We start from the raw sequence: 5537 nt of genomic DNA, 5'->3' as shown, positions 1-5537 counted from the left end.
GTTTGATTTTTAATTTATATTTTAGGAGGTAGGAAATAAATAGACAATATAATTTACACATCCAAAAATACCCACAGAAATGTTAAGTCATAAATTAATTATGTAAAAAAGTGAATGTCTTATCAGGATTTTAGAGTTATTTATATTTTTGTCTTGCTGTGGAGGATAAGTTAATATTTTAAACTGTCTAGATCATGGTTTGTGTGCATTTGTAGTTGCTGTTTTGTGATTTTTATTTTTTTCAACTTTATTGCACTATAACTGACAAAATTATAAGATAGTTAAAGTGCACAATGTGATGATTTGGTACACACACTCATTATGAAAGGATTCCCCCCCAATGAGTTAATACATTAATTATCAAACTTGGTGTGTGTGAACATTTAAGTAAGTTCTACTCTTAAGCAAATCTCAGTTATACAATAGAGTGTTGTCAAGTATGGTTGCCAGGTTATACATTAAGTACTCAGCCCTTCATCTTACTGCTTAAAGTTTGTACCTTTTTAGCAACCTCTCTCTATTTTTTTTGTCCCCCAGCCTCTGACAACCACTTTTCTACTCTATTTCTATGAGGCCGGCCTCCCTCCCTCCCTCCCTCCCTCCGTCCCTTCCTTTTTTTTTTCAATGAATTTTTTCTTCTCTCTTCTCTTCTCTTTTTCTCTTCTCTTCTCTTTTTTGCTTTTTATTTTAATTCCAGGTACTTAACATAGTGTTATATTAGTTTCAGGTGTACAACATAGTGATTCAACAATTCCATACATCACCCTGTGCTCATCACAAAAAAATGCACTCCTTAATCCCCATCACCTATTTAACCCATTAACTCACTCCCACCCCTCTGGTAAGCATCCATTTGTTTTCTATAATTAAGAATATTTTTCTTGGTTTCTCTCCCTTTTGCCTTTGCCATTTTGTTTTGTTTCTTAAATTCCACATATGAGTGAAATCATATGTCTTTCTCTGATGATTTATTTTGCTTAGAATTATGCTGTAGCTCCATCTATATCATTGCAAATCGCAAGATTTTGGTCTTTTTGGTTGAAAAATATTCCATTGTGTGTGTGTGTGTGTGTGTGTGTGTGTGTGTGTGTGTGTATCCCATCTTTATCCATTCATCATTTGATGGACAGTTGGGTTGCTACCATATCTGGGCTACTGTAAATAATGCTGCTGTAAACATAGGACTGAACGTATCCCTTTGAATTAGTGTTTTTGTGTTCTTTAGATAAATACCCAGTAGTGTGATTGCTGGTACATAGGGGAGTTCTATATTTAACTTTTTGAGGAACCTCCATACTGTTTTCCACAGTGGCTGCTCCAGTTTGCCTTCATATCAACAGTACAAGAAGGGTCTTTTTCTCCTTTTTCTCCACAGCCTCATCAGCACCTGTTATTTCTTGTGTTGTTGATTATGGCCATTCTGACAGGTGTGAGGTAATATCTCATTGTAGTTTCGATTTGCATTTCCATGATGGTAAGTGCTGATGAACATCTTTTTATATGTCTGTTGGCCATCTGTTATCTTTGGAGAAATATCTGTTTCTGTCTTCTGTCCATATTTTAATTAGATTTTTTGTTTTTTGGGTGTTGAGCTGTATAATAAGTTCTTTATATAATTTGGAGACTAAGACTTTCTTGGATATGTCATTTGCAAATATCTTCTCCCATTCCATAGGTTGCCTTTTAGTTTTGTTGATTGTTTCCTTTGCTGTGCAGAAGCTTTTTCTTTGGATATTGTCCCAATAGTTTATTTTTGGTTTTGTTCCCCTTACCTCAGAAGACATATCTAGAAAAAAGTTGCTATGGGCAATAAGAGGTTACTAACTGTGTCCTCTTCTAGGATTTTTATGGTTTCAAGTCTCACATTTAGGTCTCTAATACTTTTGAATTTACTTTTGTGTATGGTGTAAGAAAGTGGTCCAGTTTTTTTTTTTTTTCTTTTGCATGTTGCTGTTCAGTTTTCTCAATACCATTTGTTGAAGAGACTGTCCCTTTCCCATTGGATAATCTTTCCTGCTTTGTGAACAATTCATTGACCATATAATTGTGGATTTATTTCTGGGTTTTATATTCTGTTCTATTGATCTATGTATCTATTTTTGTGCCAGTACCATACTGTTTAGAGTACTACAGCTTTGTACTATAACTTGAAGTCTGGAATTGTGATGCCTCCAGCTTTGCTTTTCTTTTTCAAGATTGCTTTGGCTATTCAGGGTCTTTTCTGGTATCAAACAAATTTTGGAATTGTTTGTTCTGGTTCTGTGAAAAATTCTGTTGGTATTTTGATGGGATTGCATGAAATGTGTAGATTGCTTGGGTAGTATAGACATTTTAACAATATTTTTTCAATCCATGAACATAGAGTTTCTTTCCATTTCTGTGTCATCTTCCATTTCTTTCATCAATGTTTTATGGTTTTAGAGGACAGGTCTTTCATCTCTTTGGTTAGATTTATTCCTGAGTACCTTATTATTTTTGGTGAAATTGTAAATGGGATTGTTTTATTAGTTTCTCTTTCTGCTCCTTTATTATTGGTGTATAGAAATGCAACAGATTTCTGTACATTGATTTTGTATCCTGAGACTTTACTGAATTTGTTTATCAGTTCTAGTAGTTTTTTTGGTGAAGTCTTTTAGGTTTTCTAGATATAATATCATGTCATCTGCAAATAGTGAAAGTTTTACTTCTTCCTTACCAATTTGGATGCCTTTAATTTCTTTTTATTGTCTGATTTCTGTGACTAGGACTTCCAGTACTATGTAGAATAAAAGTGGTAAGAGTGGCTATCCTTGTCTTTTTCCTGACCTTGGGGGGAAGCTCTCAGTTTTTTTCCCACTGAGGATGATGTTACTTGTACATTTTTCATATATGGCCTTTATTATATTGAGATATGTTCTCTATAAACCTGCTTTGTTGAGGGTTTTTATCTTTTTTTTTTTGTCTAAATGTTTTTATTTGAAACAAATAGTTGCACCAAGCAAGAGCTTACTTTCCCCACTCCAAATTAAAACGGAGCCTAACAGGGGCAAACGTCATTTGGCAGGACAGTTCCAGTATGTGAACATCCTTCTACTCCCTGTGGTTGGGGCAACTTTATTCATCAGCAGTCAGTCTTACACAAAATATTAACCCCAAAGTACTAATGTCACATAAAAGAAAGTGATCTTATTTCATGTGTGGGGCAGTATGTTCTATAAATGCCAAAAGGTAGGAGAAGCACAAACACAACCTACACTTAAAAAAAAAAAAAACTAAATAGTTCAAAGAATTTTCCATCCCCCCCCCCCCCGCCTTGCTCCCATCATAAAAAGTAGGGCTGGGGTCTGACACTCAGAAATGGTTTTTATCCTGGCCATTTGCAAAGTGTTTGCCCGTCTGACTTGCATCATTAGGGTTATGGATAAAAGTTCATTCACTTTGAAGAGAGGTGTATCTACTCCTTCCTCCTCTTCTTGCCTTCATGCTCATGTTCCTTGGGGTGGCTGCTGTCTGAGGGTCTTTTAGAGCCACCATGCTGTTTGGTTTCTTCCAAAAACTTGTCCAAACCAAAAGGATCTTCCTCAAACTGAACTGGTCCTTCTCGGCCTCTTTGCCTACGGTCTGAACCAGAAAACTCCTTAACGGGAACAAATCTGTTGGTCTTTATTCTGGCTTCTAGGTCATCACCATACATGTCCTTGTCCAGATTTTTACTGGGCCTGTAAATACTCTGGGCCATATCTTTACCATCTCTCCAGGCTTGATCATAAATGTTGTAAATTTCGTCTTCTCCACCTGCAAAACCACTGTCCATACCCTTGGACTGGTTGAAAAGCCTTTGGTCATACTGAACTTCATTGGACATTCGAGGATTGGGCACACCAAGAGCAATGATTTCACTGATATCTCGATTTCCATTTCCCTGTGGTTTCTACCTCTTCTCAGGAGATGCCCTGGAAAGATTCCCGTCGTGCAGTCTCTCTTTTCGCCTGTTGCCGGATTTCATCCCTCTCACGTGCCTCCCCTTCCTGTTTTTCCACATGGGTTTTGATCCCAGCTCTTCTCTCCCTGGCTTTCTGGGCCATTTCTTTAAGTTTCTCTTCATGTTTCTCCTTTTCTTTTTTGAGCCATCTTTCTCTACTTGAGCACGTGTTTCTACAACTTCATGAGCCTTCTGATCAGCAATATAGAGGGCTTCAGCCAGCTTGGCAAAGTTCTCATTGATATGAACTGTCTGCAGACCTCTTTAATGGAATTGTATACCCCTTTGCATTTTTCCAGTTTGAAATACAAGGAAGGATCTTCCACTCTTGTTGCTCCTTCATGGTCATCTTTTGGCTAGGAGAATGCATGACAGGTGAGGAGGGGAAGGTGGTCCTCGGGGAATTTTCTTATTAATCTTGAACCTTGGAGGCTCCATTGGCTCTTTCTGCATTTCCACCATCTGAATAACTCTCTGTTTAGCTCCAGAGTTGAAAACCACTGCTTGTTGAGATGGTGTGTGTCGAATATGTTGGGCAGGAGCCAGTTTATCAGCAGCTTGAACTGGCATGGCTGCGGCAACCTTCTGTGATACAGATTTTTCTAAGGCTACCCTTGTCTTTTCCGTTATCTCTTTAATGGCTTCTTTATCAGGTCTTTGCAGGTCTGGGTCATCTGCATTCTTGACTTCCTTGGGAACCAGGTCAGTATACTTGCTATAAATGACCTTGTCTTTTGACTGTCCTTGCTGAGCAATTGCATCATACTTAATTTTTCCTTCAGCAACCACCGGAATGGCCAGTGCATTTGACATTTTTTTTCTTTCACCCCATATCCAGTGGATACTGGGCCACATGGATCTCTGGAAAAGCACCTCCACCTCCAAAATCCTCTAATAACTGAGGTATCCAGCATTTCCAGTACCCGTATGGGGGAGGTTCTCTTCGGGAGGAGACCAGTGAGGTCTGTCATGATCTCTGGGATCTTGCCTTTTCTTCAGCCTCACGCTGGTCCTGAGATAGCTGAGTAGGTGCAGGTAAAAAGCTGGTGAGCGCCATCTTCTGCTTCTTCCGATGGTTTTTATCTTGAAAGGATGTTGCTCTGTCAAATGCTTTTTCTACATCTACTTAAATAATCATATGTTTCTTATCATTTTTCTTATTGATGTGATGTGTAACATTGATTGATTTGTGAATATAGAACCACCCTTGCAACCCAGGAATAAATCCCATTTGGTTGTGGTGAATGAATTTTTTTAGTGTATTGTTGGATTTGGTTTACTAGTATTTTTTGAGGATTTTTTGCATCTCTGTTCATCAGGGATATTGGCTTATGGTTCTCTTTTTTAGTGGTGTCTTTGTCTGGTTTTGGCATCAGGGTAATGCTGGCTTCATAGAATGAATTTGGAAGTTTTCCTTCCTTTTCTATTTTTTGAAATAGTTTGAGAAGAATGAATATTAAGTCTTCTTTAAATGTTTGGTAGAATTTGCCTGTGAAGCCATCTGGTCCTGGGCTTTTGTTTGTTGGGACTTTTGCTTTTTGATTATGGATTCAATTTACTCACTGGTTATCAATCT

At 37.7% G+C, this 5537-nt stretch overlaps 1 pseudogene across 1 annotated transcript; it reads right to left on the bottom strand.

The window, feature by feature from the left end:
* Positions 1-3433: 3433 nt before the first annotated feature.
* On the bottom strand, positions 3434-5018 carry LOC113918104 (annotated as a pseudogene). Its single transcript, XR_003518444.1, has one exon. The product of XR_003518444.1 is annotated as an SNW domain-containing protein 1-like (transcript).
* Between the last annotated feature and the right edge of the window lie 519 nt (positions 5019-5537).

Source organism: Zalophus californianus, chromosome 1, assembly GCF_009762305.2.
Source record: "Zalophus californianus isolate mZalCal1 chromosome 1, mZalCal1.pri.v2, whole genome shotgun sequence".
NCBI lineage: Eukaryota > Metazoa > Chordata > Mammalia > Carnivora > Otariidae > Zalophus > Zalophus californianus.
Note: the sequence above shows the minus strand (reverse complement) of the source record. Positions and strands in the feature narration are given on the sequence as shown.